This window comes from Oncorhynchus masou, unplaced genomic scaffold, assembly GCF_036934945.1.
Source record: "Oncorhynchus masou masou isolate Uvic2021 unplaced genomic scaffold, UVic_Omas_1.1 unplaced_scaffold_823, whole genome shotgun sequence".
NCBI lineage: Eukaryota > Metazoa > Chordata > Actinopteri > Salmoniformes > Salmonidae > Oncorhynchus > Oncorhynchus masou.
Genome location: NW_027014708.1, coordinates 146210 through 161584, shown reverse-complemented (window position 1 = coordinate 161584; position 15375 = coordinate 146210). Strand labels below are relative to the sequence as shown.

At 43.7% G+C, this 15375-nt stretch overlaps 11 non-coding genes across 11 annotated transcripts; all 11 read right to left on the bottom strand.

The window, feature by feature from the left end:
* Positions 1-515: 515 nt before the first annotated feature.
* On the bottom strand, positions 516-589 carry trnai-aau (transfer RNA isoleucine (anticodon AAU)). Its single transcript has one exon. It is a non-coding gene; the product is annotated as a tRNA-Ile (tRNA).
* Positions 590-1734: 1145 nt separating this feature from the next.
* Positions 1735-1808, bottom strand: trnai-aau (transfer RNA isoleucine (anticodon AAU)). Its single transcript has one exon. It is a non-coding gene; the product is annotated as a tRNA-Ile (tRNA).
* Positions 1809-4128: 2320 nt separating this feature from the next.
* On the bottom strand, positions 4129-4202 carry trnai-aau (transfer RNA isoleucine (anticodon AAU)). The gene has a single exon. It is a non-coding gene; the product is annotated as a tRNA-Ile (tRNA).
* Positions 4203-5342: 1140 nt separating this feature from the next.
* On the bottom strand, positions 5343-5416 carry trnai-aau (transfer RNA isoleucine (anticodon AAU)). Its single transcript has one exon. It is a non-coding gene; the product is annotated as a tRNA-Ile (tRNA).
* Positions 5417-6567: 1151 nt separating this feature from the next.
* On the bottom strand, positions 6568-6641 carry trnai-aau (transfer RNA isoleucine (anticodon AAU)). The gene has a single exon. It is a non-coding gene; the product is annotated as a tRNA-Ile (tRNA).
* Positions 6642-7778: 1137 nt separating this feature from the next.
* Positions 7779-7852, bottom strand: trnai-aau (transfer RNA isoleucine (anticodon AAU)). The gene has a single exon. It is a non-coding gene; the product is annotated as a tRNA-Ile (tRNA).
* A 1134-nt stretch (positions 7853-8986) lies between these two features.
* Positions 8987-9060, bottom strand: trnai-aau (transfer RNA isoleucine (anticodon AAU)). The gene has a single exon. It is a non-coding gene; the product is annotated as a tRNA-Ile (tRNA).
* Positions 9061-10216: 1156 nt separating this feature from the next.
* Positions 10217-10290, bottom strand: trnai-aau (transfer RNA isoleucine (anticodon AAU)). The gene has a single exon. It is a non-coding gene; the product is annotated as a tRNA-Ile (tRNA).
* A 1165-nt stretch (positions 10291-11455) lies between these two features.
* trnai-aau (transfer RNA isoleucine (anticodon AAU)) lies at positions 11456-11529 on the bottom strand. Its single transcript has one exon. It is a non-coding gene; the product is annotated as a tRNA-Ile (tRNA).
* Positions 11530-12746: 1217 nt separating this feature from the next.
* Positions 12747-12820, bottom strand: trnai-aau (transfer RNA isoleucine (anticodon AAU)). The gene has a single exon. It is a non-coding gene; the product is annotated as a tRNA-Ile (tRNA).
* A 1293-nt stretch (positions 12821-14113) lies between these two features.
* trnai-aau (transfer RNA isoleucine (anticodon AAU)) lies at positions 14114-14187 on the bottom strand. The gene has a single exon. It is a non-coding gene; the product is annotated as a tRNA-Ile (tRNA).
* Between the last annotated feature and the right edge of the window lie 1188 nt (positions 14188-15375).

The window sequence follows — 15375 nt, the reverse complement described above, 5'->3', positions numbered from 1 at the left end:
GAGAGAGTAATGAGTGGAGAAAGAGAGAGTAAGGGGTGGAGAAAGAGGGTGCAGCTGTCTGCTGGCTCTTTACCTCTCTGTACTTAATGCCCTTCTCTAGTTAATGTGTCACCAAGTGAGCATGGGGAAAGGTGTGTGTGTGTGTGTGTGTGTGTGTGTGTGTGTGTGTGTGTGTGTGTGTGTGTGTGTGTGTGTGTGTGTGTGTGTGTGTGTGTGTGTGTGTGTAAATAATGAATGAATCAAATGATTGATGGACCCGTCTATCTGTTTCTTCACCATTCTGTCTCTCTGTCTCTTAGTCCATGAAGTCCCTGTCCTCCTCCCTTCCTTGTATAATAAAAAACGAATGAAAACTCCTACAATGAAAAAAAAACCCTCCTACATTAAAATGTCACTCCACAATGACCCAACAATCGACAACTCATACTACTAATTTAAAATGCACATTGTAAACCCCAATCAATAGAGTTGTGAGACACTGTAGACATACACAGTAGGGTAAAAACAAAATCATCTGGCCAGTACGGGTATCGAACCCACGACCTTCGCGTTATTAGCACGACGCTCTAACCAACTGAGCTAACCGGCCTTAGAAAATGCTCATTCTACAGATAAAGGTGGAAATAACTACACCGTACTAAATAAGAGGTCAAGACATTCCATAACAAATCCATCACCTATTGAGAAATAAACATGGAGAAGAGCCCCTCAGCAAGCTGCTCCCGGAGCTCTGTTCACAAACACACCCCACAGGGCTCCAGGACAGAAACACAATTATGTGTGTGGATGAAGCACTTCATTTGGCATTGGGAAAAACACGAGATGAACTGCTTCAAACAAAGACCCGCGAAAGCTAAAGAACACTCCGTAATGTTCACAACGACATAAACTTTGAACTCGTGAAAAGTGAGAGATGCGGTCAAGAAACACTGGCACATGTTATCATCGGAAAGACAGAAAGAGAGAGTAAGGAATGGAGAAAGAGAGAGTAAGGAGTGGAGAAAGAGAGAGTAAGGAGTGGAGAAAGACAGAGAGAGAGTAAGGAGTGGAGAAAGGCAGAAAGAGAGAGTAAGGAGTGGAGAAAGAGAGAGTAAGGAGTGGAGAAAGAGAAAGTAAGGAGTGGAGAAAGACAGAGAGAGAGAGTAAGGAGTGGAGAAAGACAGAGAGAGAGAGTAAGGAGTGGAGAAAGACAGAGTAAGGAGTGGAGAAAGAGAGAGTAATGAGTGGAGAAAGAGAGAGTAAGGGGTGGAGAAAGAGGGTGCAGCTGTCTGCTGGCTCTTTACCTCTCTGTACTTAATGCCCTTCTCTAGTTAATGTGTCACCAAGTGAGCATGGGGAAAGGTGTGTGTGTGTGTGTGTGTGTGTGTGTGTGTGTGTGTGTGTGTGTGTGTGTGTGTGTGTGTGTGTGTGTGTGTGTGTGTGTGTGTGTGTGTGTGTGTGTGTGTAAATAATGAATGAATCAAATGATTGATGGACCCGTCTATCTGTTTCTTCACCATTCTGTCTCTCTGTCTCTTAGTCCATGAAGTCCCTGTCCTCCTCCCTTCCTTGTATAATAAAAAACGAATGAAAACTCCTACAATGAAAAAAAACCCTCCTACATTAAAATGTCACTCCACAATGACCCAACAATCGACAACTCATACTACTAATTTAAAATGCACATTGTAAACCCCAATCAATAGAGTTGTGAGACACTGTAGACATACACAGTAGGGTAAAAACAAAATCATCTGGCCAGTACGGGTATCGAACCCACGACCTTCGCGTTATTAGCACGACGCTCTAACCAACTGAGCTAACCGGCCTTAGAAAATGCTCATTCTACAGATAAAGGTGGAAATAACTACACCGTACTAAATAAGAGGTCAAGACATTCCATAACAAATCCATCACCTATTGAGAAATAAACATGGAGAAGAGCCCCCTCAGCAAGCTGCTCCCGGAGCTCTGTTCACAAACACACCCCACAGGGCTCCAGGACAGAAACACAATTATGTGTGTGGATGAAGCACTTCATTTGGCATTGGGAAAAACACGAGATGAACTGCTTCAAACAAAGACCCGCGAAAGCTAAAGAACACTCCGTAATGTTCACAACGACATAAACTTTGAACTCGTGAAAAGTGAGAGATGCGGTCAAGAAACACTGGCACATGTTATCATCGGAAAGACAGAAAGAGAGAGTAAGGAATGGAGAAAGAGAGAGTAAGGAGTGGAGAAAGAGAGAGTAAGGAGTGGAGAAAGACAGAGAGAGAGTAAGGAGTGGAGAAAGGCAGAAAGAGAGAGTAAGGAGTGGAGAAAGAGAGAGTAAAAGGAGTGGAGAAAGAAAGTAAGGAGTGGAGAAAGACAGAGAGAGAGAGTAAGGAGTGGAGAAAGACAGAGAGAGAGTAAGGAGTGGAGAAAGACAGAGTAAGGAGGGAGAAAGAGAGAGTAATGAGTGGAGAAAGAGAGAGTAAGGGGTGGAGAAAGAGGGTGCAGCTGTCTGCTGGCTCTTTACCTCTCTGTACTTAATGCCCTTCTCTAGTTAATGTGTCACCAAGTGAGCATGGGGAAAGGTGTGTGTGTGTGTGTGTGTGTGTGTGTGTGTGTGTGTGTGTGTGTGTGTGTGTGTGTGTGTGTGTGTGTGTGTGTGTGTGTGTGTGTGTGTGTGTGTGTGTGTGTGTGTGTGTAAATAATGAATGAATCAAATGATTGATGGACCCGTCTATCTGTTTCTTCACCATTCTGTCTCTCTGTCTCTTAGTCCATGAAGTCCCTGTCCTCCTCCCTTCCTTGTATAATAAAAAACGAATGAAAACTCCTACAATGAAAAAAAAAAACCCTCCTACATTAAAATGTCACTCCACAATGACCCAACAATCGACAACTCATACTACTAATTTAAAATGCACATTGTAAACCCCAATCAATAGAGTTGTGAGACACTGTAGACATACACAGTAGGGTAAAAACAAAATCATCTGGCCAGTACGGGTATCGAACCCACGACCTTCAAATTAGCACGACGCTCTAACCAACTGAGCTAACCGGCCTTAGAAAATGCTCATTCTACAGATAAAGGTGGAAATAACTACACCGTACTAAATAAGAGGTCAAGACATTCCATAACAAATCCATCACCTATTGAGAAATAAACATGGAGAAGAGCCCCTCAGCAAGCTGCTCCCGGAGCTCTGTTCACAAACACACCCCACAGGGCTCCAGGACAGAAACACAATTATGTGTGTGGATGAAGCACTTCATTTGGCATTGGGAAAAACACGAGATGAACTGCTTCAAACAAAGACCCGCGAAAGCTAAAGAACACTCCGTAATGTTCACAACGACATAAACTTTGAACTCGTGAAAAGTGAGAGATGCGGTCAAGAAACACTGGCACATGTTATCATCGGAAAGACAGAAAGGAATGGAGAGTAAGGAATGGAGAAAGAGAGAGTAAGGAGTGGAGAAAGAGAGAGTAAGGAGTGGAGAAAGACAGAGAGAGAGTAAGGAGTGGAGAAAGGCAGAAAGAGAGAGAAAGTAAGGAGTGGAGAAAGACAGAGAGTAAGGAGTGGAGAAAGAGAGAGTAAGGAGTGGAGAAAGACAGAGAGAGAAAGAGAGAGTAAGGGGTGGAGAAAGACAGAGGAGCAGCTGTCTGCTGGCTCTTTACAGAGTAAGTACTTAATGCCCTTCTCTAGTTAATGTGTCACCAAGTGAGCATGGGGAAAGGTGTGTGTGTGTGTGTGTGTGTGTGTGTGTGTGTGTGTGTTAATGTGTGTGTGTGTGTGGAAAGGTGTGTGTGTGTGTGTGTGTGTGTGTGTGTGTGTGTGTGTGTGTGTGTGTGTGTGTGTGTAAATAATGAATGAATCAAATGATTGATGGACCCGTCTATCTGTTTCTTCACCATTCTGTCTCTCTGTCTCTTAGTCCATGAAGTCCCTGTCCTCCTCCCTTCCTTGTATAATAAAAAACGAATGAAAACTCCTACAATGAAAAAAAAAAAACCCTCCTACATTAAAATGTCACTCCACAATGACCCAACAATCGACAACTCATACTACTAATTTAAAATGCACATTGTAAACCCCAATCAATAGAGTTGTGAGACACTGTAGACATACACAGTAGGGTAAAAACAAAATCATCTGGCCAGTACGGGTATCGAACCCACGACCTTCGCGTTATTAGCACGACGCTCTAACCAACTGAGCTAACCGGCCTTAGAAAATGCTCATTCTACAGATAAAGGTGGAAATAACTACACCGTACTAAATAAGAGGTCAAGACATTCCATAACAAATCCATCACCTATTGAGAAATAAACATGGAGAAGAGCCCCTCAGCAAGCTGCTCCCGGAGCTCTGTTCACAAACACACCCCACAGGGCTCCAGGACAGAAACACAATTATGTGTGGATGAAGCACTTCATTTGGCATTGGGAAAAACACGAGATGAACTGCTTCAAACAAAGACCCGCGAAAGCTAAAGAACACTCCGTAATGTTCACAACGACATAAACTTTGAACTCGTGAAAAGTGAGAGATGCGGTCAAGAAACACTGGCACATGTTATCATCGGAAAGACAGAAAGAGAGAGTAAGGAATGGAGAAAGAGAGAGTAAGGAGTGGAGAAAGAGAGAGTAAGGAGTGGAGAAAGACAGAGAGAGAGAGTAAGGAGTGGAGAAAGGCAGAAAGAGAGAGTAAGGAGTGGAGAAAGAGAGAGTAAGGAGTGGAGAAAGAGAAAGTAAGGAGTGGAGAAAGACAGAGAGAGAGAGTAAGGAGTGGAGAAAGAGGAGAGTAAGGAGTGGAGAAAGACAGAGTAAGGAGTGGAGAAAGAGAGAGTAATGAGTGGAGAAAGAGAGAGTAAGGGGTGGAGAAAGGGTGCAGCTGTCTGCTGGCTCTTTACCTCTCTGTACTTAATGCCCTTCTCTAGTTAATGTGTCACCAAGTGAGCATGGGGAAAGGTGTGTGTGTGTGTGTGTGTGTGTGTGTGTGTGTGTGTGTGTGTGTGTGTGTGTGTGTGTGTGTGTGTGTGTGTGTGTGTGTGTGTGTGTGTGTGTGTGTAAATAATGAATGAATCAAATGATTGATGGACCCGTCTATCTGTTTCTTCACCATTCTGTCTCTCTGTCTCTTAGTCCATGAAGTCCCTGTCCTCCTCCCTTCCTTGTATAATAAAAAACGAATGAAAACTCCTACAATGAAAAAAAAAAAAAAAACCCTCCTACATTAAAATGTCACTCCACAATGACCCAACAATCGACAACTCATACTACTAATTTAAAATGCACATTGTAAACCCCAATCAATAGAGTTGTGAGACACTGTAGACATACACAGTAGGGTAAAAACAAAATCATCTGGCCAGTACGGGTATCGAACCCACGACCTTCGCGTTATTAGCACGACGCTCTAACCAACTGAGCTAACCGGCCTTAGAAAATGCTCATTCTACAGATAAAGGTGGAAATAACTACACCGTACTAAATAAGAGGTCAAGACATTCCATAACAAATCCATCACCTATTGAGAAATAAACATGGAGAAGAGCCCCTCAGCAAGCTGCTCCCGGAGCTCTGTTCACAAACACACCCCACAGGGCTCCAGGACAGAAACACAATTATGTGTGTGGATGAAGCACTTCATTTGGCATTGGGAAAAACACGAGATGAACTGCTTCAAACAAAGACCCGCGAAAGCTAAAGAACACTCCGTAATGTTCACAACCACATAAACTTTGAACTCGTGAAAAGTGAGAGATGCGGTCAAGAAACACTGGCACATGTTATCATCGGAAAGACAGAAAGAGAGAGTAAGGAATGGAGAAAGAGAGAGTAAGGAGTGGAGAAAGAGAGAGTAAGGAGTGGAGAAAGACAGAGAGAGAGTAAGGAGTGGAGAAAGACAGAGAGAGAGTAAGGAGTGGAGAAAGAGAGAGTAAGGAGTGGAGAAAGAGAAAGTAAGGAGTGGAGAAAGACAGAGAGAGAGAGTAAGGAGTGGAGAAAGACAGAGAGAGAGTAAGGAGTGGAGAAAGACAGAGTAAGGAGTGGAGAAAGAGAGAGAGTTGTGGAGAAAGAGAGAGTAAGGGGTGGAGAAAGAGGGTGCAGCTGTCTGCTGGCTCTTTACTTTACCTCTCTGTACTTAATGCCCTTTTCTAGTTAATGTGTCACCAAGTGAGCATGGGGAAAGGTGTGTGTGTGTGTGTGTGTGTGTGTGTGTGTGTGTGTGTGTGTGTGTGTGTGTGTGTGTGTGTGTGTGTGTGTGTGTGTGTGTGTGTGTGTGTGTGTGTGTGTGTGTGTAAATAATGAATGAATCAAATGATTGATGGACCCGTCTATCTGTTTCTTCACCATTCTGTCTCTCTGTCTCTTAGTCCATGAAGTCCCTGTCCTCCTCCCTTCCTTGTATAATAAAAAACGAATGAAAACTCCTACAATGAAAAAAAAACCCTCCTACATTAAAATGTCACTCCACAATGACCCAACAATCGACAACTCATACTACTAATTTAAAATGCACATTGTAAACCCCAATCAATAGAGTTGTGAGACACTGTAGACATACACAGTAGGGTAAAAACAAAATCATCTGGCCAGTACGGGTATCGAACCCACGACCTTCGCGTTATTAGCACGACGCTCTAACCAACTGAGCTAACCGGCCTTAGAAAATGCTCATTCTACAGATAAAGGTGGAAATAACTACACCGTACTAAATAAGAGGTCAAGACATTCCATAACAAATCCATCACCTATTGAGAAATAAACATGGAGAAGAGCCCCTCAGCAAGCTGCTCCCGGAGCTCTGTTCACAAACACACCCCACAGGGCTCCAGGACAGAAACACAATTATGTGTGTGGATGAAGCACTTCATTTGGCATTGGGAAAAACACGAGATGAACTGCTTCAAACAAAGACCCGCGAAAGCTAAAGAACACTCCGTAATGTTCACAACGACATAAACTTTGAACTCGTGAAAAGTGAGAGATGCGGTCAAGAAACACTGGCACATGTTATCATCGGAAAGACAGAAAGAGAGAGTAAGGAATGGAGAAAGAGAGAGTAAGGAGTGGAGAAAGAGAGAGTAAGGAGTGGAGAAAGACAGAGAGAGAGTAAGGAGTGGAGAAAGGCAGAAAGAGAGAGTAAGGAGTGGAGAAAGAGAGAGTAAGGAGGGAGAAAGAAAAGTAAGGAGTGGAGAAAGACAGAAGAGAGAAAGACAAGGAGTGGAGAAAGACAGAGAGAGAGAGTAAGGAGTGGAGAAAGACAGAGTAAGGAGTGGAGAAAGAGAGAGTAATGAGTGGAGAAAGAGAGAGTAAGGGGTGGAGAAAGAGGGTGCAGCTGTCTGCTGGCTCTTTACCTCTCTGTACTTAATGCCCTTCTCTAGTTAATGTGTCACCAAGTGAGCATGGGGAAAGGTGTGTGTGTGTGTGTGTGTGTGTGTGTGTGTGTGTGTGTGTGTGTGTGTGTGTGTGTGTGTGTGTGTGTGTGTGTGTGTGTGTGTGTGTGTGTAAAATAATGAATGAATCAAATGATTGATGGACCCGTCTATCTGTTTCTTCACCATTCTGTCTCTCTGTCTCTTAGTCCATGAAGTCCCTGTCCTCCTCCCTTCCTTGTATAATAAAAAACGAATGAAAACTCCTACAATGAAAAAAAAACCCTCCTACATTAAAATGTCACTCCACAATGACCCAACAATCGACAACTCATACTACTAATTTAAAATGCACATTGTAAACCCCAATCAATAGAGTTGTGAGACACTGTAGACATACACAGTAGGGTAAAAACAAAATCATCTGGCCAGTACGGGTATCGAACCCACGACCTTCGCGTTATTAGCACGACGCTCTAACCAACTGAGCTAACCGGCCTTAGAAAATGCTCATTCTACAGATAAAGGTGGAAATAACTACACCGTACTAAATAAGAGGTCAAGACATTCCATAACAAATCCATCACCTATTGAGAAATAAACATGGAGAAGAGCCCCCTCAGCAAGCTGCTCCCGGAGCTCTGTTCACAAACACACCCCACAGGGCTCCAGGACAGAAACACAATTATGTGTGTGGATGAAGCACTTCATTTGGCATTGGGAAAAACACGAGATGAACTGCTTCAAACAAAGACCCGCGAAAGCTAAAGAACACTCCGTAATGTTCACAACGACATAAACTTTGAACTCGTGAAAAGTGAGAGATGCGGTCAAGAAACACTGGCACATGTTATCATCGGAAAGACAGAAAGAGAGAGTAAGGAATGGAGAAAGAGAGAGTAAGGAGTGGAGAAAGAGAGTAAGGAGTGGAGAAAGACAGAGAGAGTAAGGAGTGGAGAAAGGCAGAAAGAGAGAGTAAGGAGTGGAGAAAGAGAAAGTAAGGAGTGGAGAAAGACAGAGAGAGAGAGTAAGGAGTGGAGAAAGACAGAGAGAGAGTAAGGAGTGGAGAAAGACAGAGTAAGGAGTGGAGAAAGATAAAGAGAGAGTAAGGAGTGGAGAAAGAGAGAGTAAGGAGTGGAGAAAGAGGGTGCAGCTGTCTGCTGGCTCTTTACCTCTCTGTACTTAATGCCCTTCTCTAGTTAATGTGTCACCAAGTGAGCATGGGGAAAGGTGTGTGTGTGTGTGTGTGTGTGTGTGTGTGTGTGTGTGTGTGTGTGTGTGTGTGTGTGTGTGTGTGTGTGTGTGTGTGTGTGTGTGTGTGTGTGTGTGTGTGTGTGTGTGTGTAAATAATGAATGAATCAAATGATTGATGGACCCGTCTATCTGTTTCTTCACCATTCTGTCTCTCTGTCTCTTAGTCCATGAAGTCCCTGTCCTCCTCCCTTCCTTGTATAATAAAAAACGAATGAAAACTCCTACAATGAAAAAAAACCCTCCTACATTAAAATGTCACTCCACAATGACCCAACAATCGACAACTCATACTACTAATTTAAAATGCACATTGTAAACCCCAATCAATAGAGTTGTGAGACACTGTAGACATACACAGTAGGGTAAAAACAAAATCATCTGGCCAGTACGGGTATCGAACCCACGACCTTCGCGTTATTAGCACGACGCTCTAACCAACTGAGCTAACCGGCCTTAGAAAATGCTCATTCTACAGATAAAGGTGGAAATAACTACACCGTACTAAATAAGAGGTCAAGACATTCCATAACAAATCCATCACCTATTGAGAAATAAACATGGAGAAGAGCCCCCTCAGCAAGCTGCTCCCGGAGCTCTGTTCACAAACACACCCCACAGGGCTCCAGGACAGAAACACAATTATGTGTGTGGATGAAGCACTTCATTTGGCATTGGGAAAAACACGAGATGAACTGCTTCAAACAAAGACCCGCGAAAGCTAAAGAACACTCCGTAATGTTCACAACGACATAAACTTTGAACTCGTGAAAAGTGAGAGATGCGGTCAAGAAACACTGGCACATGTTATCATCGGAAAGACAGAAAGAGAGAGTAAGGAATGGAGAAAGAGAGAGTAAGGAGTGGAGAAAGAGAGAGTAAGGAGTGGAGAAAGACAGAGAGAGAGTAAGGAGTGGAAAAGGAGAAAGAGAGAGTGGAGAAAGAGAAAGAGAAAGAGAGTAAGGAGTGGAGAAAGAGAGAGTAAGGAGGGAGAAAGAGAGAGAGAGAGAGTAAGGAGTGGAGAAAGACAGAGAGAGAGTAAGGAGTGGAGAAAGACAGAGTAAGGAGTGGAGAAAGAGAGAGAGTTGTGGAGAAAGAGAGAGTAAGGGGTGGAGAAAGAGGGTGCAGCTGTCTGCTGGCTCTTTACCTCTCTGTACTTAATGCCCTTCTCTAGTTAATGTGTCACCAAGTGAGCATGGGGAAAGGTGTGTGTGTGTGTGTGTGTGTGTGTGTGTGTGTGTGTGTGTTGTGTGTGTGTGTGTGTGTGTGTGTGTGTGTGTGTGTGTGTGTGTGTGTGTGTGTGTGTGTGTGTGTGTGTGTGTAAATAATGAATGAATCAAATGATTGATGGACCCGTCTATCTGTTTCTTCACCATTCTGTCTCTCTGTCTCTTAGTCCATGAAGTCCCTGTCCTCCTCCCTTCCTTGTATAATAAAAAACGAATGAAAACTCCTACAATGAAAAAAAAACCCTCCTACATTAAAATGTCACTCCACAATGACCCAACAATCGACAACTCATACTACTAATTTAAAATGCACATTGTAAACCCCAATCAATAGAGTTGTGAGACACTGTAGACATACACAGTAGGGTAAAAACAAAATCATCTGGCCAGTACGGGTATCGAACCCACGACCTTCGCGTTATTAGCACGACGCTCTAACCAACTGAGCTAACCGGCCTTAGAAAATGCTCATTCTACAGATAAAGGTGGAAATAACTACACCGTACTAAATAAGAGGTCAAGACATTCCATAACAAATCCATCACCTATTGAGAAATAAACATGGAGAAGAGCCCCCTCAGCAAGCTGCTCCCGGAGCTCTGTTCACAAACACACCCCACAGGGCTCCAGGACAGAAACACAATTATGTGTGTGGATGAAGCACTTCATTTGGCATTGGGAAAAACACGAGATGAACTGCTTCAAACAAAGACCCGCGAAAGCTAAAGAACACTCCGTAATGTTCACAACGACATAAACTTTGAACTCGTGAAAAGTGAGAGATGCGGTCAAGAAACACTGGCACATGTTATCATCGGAAAGACAGAAAGAGAGAGTAAGGAATGGAGAAAGAGAGAGTAAGGAGTGGAGAAAGAGAGAGTAAGGAGTGGAGAAAGACAGAGAGAGAGTAAGGAGTGGAGAAAGGCAGAAAGAGAGAGTAAGGAGTGGAGAAAGAGAGAGTAAGGAGTGGAGAAAGAGAAAGTAAGGAGTGGAGAAAGACAGAGAGAGAGAGTAAGGAGTGGAGTGGAGAAAGACAGAGAGAGAGTAAGTGGAGGAGTGGAGAAAGACAGAGTAAGGAGTGGAGAAAGAGAGAGTAGAAAGAGAGAGTAATGAGTGGAGAAAGAGAGAGAGTAAGGGGTGGAGAAAGAGGGTGCAGCTGTCTGCTGGCTCTTTACCTCTCTGTACTTAATGCCCTTCTCTAGTTAATGTGTCACCGAGTGAGCATGGGGAAAGGTGTGTGTGTGTGTGTGTGTGTGTGTGTGTGTGTGTGTGTGTGTGTGTGTGTGTGTGTGTGTGTGTGTGTGTGTGTGTGTGTGTGTGTGTGTGTGTGTAAATAATGAATGAATCAAATGATTGATGGACCCGTCTATCTGTTTCTTCACCATTCTGTCTCTCTGTCTCTTAGTCCATGAAGTCCCTGTCCTCCTCCCTTCCTTGTATAATAAAAAACGAATGAAAACTCCTACAATGAAAAAAAAAACCCTCCTACATTAAAATGTCACTCCACAATGACCCAACAATCGACAACTCATACTACTAATTTAAAATGCACATTGTAAACCCCAATCAATAGAGTTGTGAGACACTGTAGACATACACAGTAGGGTAAAAACAAAATCATCTGGCCAGTACGGGTATCGAACCCACGACCTTCGCGTTATTAGCACGACGCTCTAACCAACTGAGCTAACCGGCCTTAGAAAATGCTCATTCTACAGATAAAGGTGGAAATAACTACACCGTACTAAATAAGAGGTCAAGACATTCCATAACAAATCCATCACCTATTGAGAAATAAACATGGAGAAGAGCCCCTCAGCAAGCTGCTCCCGGAGCTCTGTTCACAAACACACCCCACAGGGCTCCAGGACAGAAACACAATTATGTGTGTGGATGAAGCACTTCATTTGGCATTGGGAAAAACACGAGATGAACTGCTTCAAACAAAGACCCGCGAAAGCTAAAGAACACTCCGTAATGTTCACAACGACATAAACTTTGAACTCGTGAAAAGTGAGAGATGCGGTCAAGAAACACTGGCACATGTTATCATCGGAAAGACAGAAAGAGAGAGTAAGGAATGGAGAAAGAGAGAGTAAGGAGTGGAGAAAGAGAGAGTAAGGAGTGGAGAAAGACAGAGAGAGAGTAAGGAGTGGAGAAAGAGAAAGAGAGAGAGAGAGTAAGGAGTGGAGAAAGAGAAGAGTGGAGAAAGAGGAGAAAGAGAAAGTAAGGAGTGGAGAAAGACAGAAGAGTGGAGAAAGACAGAGAGAGAGAGTAAGGAGTGGAGAAAGACAGAGTAAGAGTAAGGAGTGGAGAAAGAGAGAGTAAGGAGTGGAGAAAGAGAGAGTGGAGAAAGACAGAAAGAGAAGTAAGAGTGGAGAAAGAGAGAGTGGGGGGGTGGAGAAAGAGGGTGCAGCTGTCTGCTGGCTCTTTACCTCTCTGTACTTAATGCCCTTCTCTAGTTAATGTGTCACCAAGTGAGCATGGGGAAAGGTGTGTGTGTGTGTGTGTGTGTGTGTGTGTGTGTGTGTGTGTGTGTGTGTGTGTGTGTGTGTGTGTGTGTGTGTGTGTGTGTGTGTGTGTGTGTGTGTGTGTGTGTGTGTGTGTGTGTGTGTGTGTGTAAATAATGAATGAATCAAATGATTGATGGACCCGTCTATCTGTTTCTTCACCATTCTGTCTCTCTGTCTCTTAGTCCATGAAGTCCCTGTCCTCCTCCCTTCCTTGTATAATAAAAAACGAATGAAAACTCCTACAATGAAAAAAAAAAACCCTCCTACATTAAAATGTCACTCCACAATGACCCAACAATCGACAACTCATACTACTAATTTAAAATGCACATTGTAAACCCCAATCAATAGAGTTGTGAGACACTGTAGACATACACAGTAGGGTAAAAACAAAATCATCTGGCCAGTACGGGTATCGAACCCACGACCTTCGCGTTATTAGCACGACGCTCTAACCAACTGAGCTAACCGGCCTTAGAAAATGCTCATTCTACAGATAAAGGTGGAAATAACTACACCGTACTAAATAAGAGGTCAAGACATTCCATAACAAATCCATCACCTATTGAGAAATAAACATGGAGAAGAGCCCCTCAGCAAGCTGCTCCCGGAGCTCTGTTCACAAACACACCCCACAGGGCTCCAGGACAGAAACACAATTATGTGTGTGGATGAAGCACTTCATTTGGCATTGGGAAAAACACGAGATGAACTGCTTCAAACAAAGACCCGCGAAAGCTAAAGAACACTCCGTAATGTTCACAACGACATAAACTTTGAACTCGTGAAAAGTGAGAGATGCGGTCAAGAAACACTGGCACATGTTATCATCGGAAAGACAGAAAGAGAGAGTAAGGAATGGAGAAAGAGAGAGTAAGGAGTGGAGAAAGAGAGAGTAAGGAGTGGAAAGACAGAGAGAGAGTAAGGAGTGGAGAAAGGCAGAAAGAGAGAGTAAGGAGTGGAGAAAGAGAAAGAGAGTAAGGAGTGGAGAAAGAGAGAGTAGGAGTGGAGAAAGAGAGAGTAAGGAGTGGAGAAAGACAGAGAGTAAGAGAGTGGAGAAAGACAGAGAGAGAGTAAGGAGTGGAGAAAGACAGAGTAAGAGAGTGGAGAAAGAGAGAGTAAGGAGTGGAGAAAGAGAGAGTAAGGAGTGGAGAAAGACAAGAGAGAGAGTAAGTGGAGAAAGTAAGGAGCTGGAGAAAGACAGAGTAAGGAGTGGAGAAAGAGCCCTAATGAGTGGAAAAGAGAGAGTAAGGGTGGAGAAAGAGGGTGCAGCTGTCTGCTGGCTCTTTACCTCTCTGTACTTAATGCCCTTCTCTAGTTAATGTGTCACCAAGTGAGCATGGGGAAAGGTGTGTGTGTGTGTGTGTGTGTGTGTGTGTGTGTGTGTGTGTGTGTGTGTGTGTGTGTGTGTGTGTGTGTGTGTGTGTGTGTGTGTGTGTGTGTGTGTGTGTGTGTGTGTGTGTGTGTGTGTGTGTGTAAATAATGAATGAATCAAATGATTGATGGACCCGTCTATCTGTTTCTTCACCATTCTGTCTCTCTGTCTCTTAGTCCATGAAGTCCCTGTCCTCCTCCCTTCCTTGTATAATAAAAAACGAATGAAAATTCCTACAATGAAAAAAAAACCCTCCTACATTAAAATGTCACTCCACAATGACCCAACAATCGACAACTCATACTACTAATTTAAAATGCACATTGTAAACCCCAATCAATAGAGTTGTGAGACACTGTAGACATACACAGTAGGGTAAAAACAAAATCATCTGGCCAGTACGGGTATCGAACCCACGACCTTCGCGTTATTAGCACGACGCTCTAACCAACTGAGCTAACCGGCCTTAGAAAATGCTCATTCTACAGATAAAGGTGGAAATAACTACACCGTACTAAATAAGAGGTCAAGACATTCCATAACAAATCCATCACCTATTGAGAAATAAACATGGAGAAGAGCCCCCTCAGCAAGCTGCTCCCGGAGCTCTGTTCACAAACACACCCCACAGGGCTCCAGGACAGAAACACAATTATGTGTGTGGATGAAGCACTTCATTTGGCATTGGGAAAAACACGAGATGAACTGCTTCAAACAAAGACCCGCGAAAGCTAAAGAACACTCCGTAATGTTCACAACGACATAAACTTTGAACTCGTGAAAAGTGAGAGATGCGGTCAAGAAACACTGGCACATGTTATCATCGGAAAGACAGAAAGAGAGAGTAAGGAATGGAGAAAGAGAGAGTAAGGAGTGGAGAAAGAGAGAGTAAGGAGTGGAGAAAGACAGAGAGAGTAAGGAGTGGAGAAAGACAGAGAGAGAGTAAGGAGTGGAGAGAGTAAGGAGTGGAGAAAGAGAGAGTAAGGAGTGGAGAAAGACAGAGAGAGAGAGTAAGGAGTGGAGAAAGACAGAGAGAGAGAGTAAGGAGTGGAGAAAGACAGAGTAAGGAGTGGAGAAAGAGAGAGAGAGTAAGGAGTGGAGAAAGAGAGAGAGTAAGGAGTGGAGAAAGACAGAAAGAGAGAGTAAGGAGTGGAGAAAGAGAGAGTAAGGAGTGGAGAAAGACAGAGAAGTGGAGTGGAGAAAGACAGAGAGAGTAAGGAGTGGAGAAAGACAGAGAGAGAGAGTAAGGAGTGGAGAAAGACAGAGTAATGCCCTGGAGAAAGAGAGTAAGGAGTGGAGAAAGACAGAGAGAGAGTAAGGAGTGGAGAAAGAGAGAAAGAGTAGAGGAGTGGAGAAAGACAGAAGAGTAAGGAGTGGAAAGAGAGTAGAGTAAGGAGTGGAGAAAGAAGAGAAAGAGTAAGGAGTGGAAGAAAGACAGAGTAAGTGGAGAAAGAGAAAGAGAGAGTAAGGAGTGGAGAAAGACAGAAAGGTGTGGAGAAAGAGAGAGTGGGGTGGAGAAAGAGGGTGCAGCTGTCTGCTGGCTCTTTACCTCTCTGTACTTAATGCCCTTCTCTAGTTAATGTGTCACCAAGTGAGCATGGGGAAAGGTGTGTGTGTGTGTGTGTGTGTGTGTGTGTGTGTGTGTGTGTGTGTG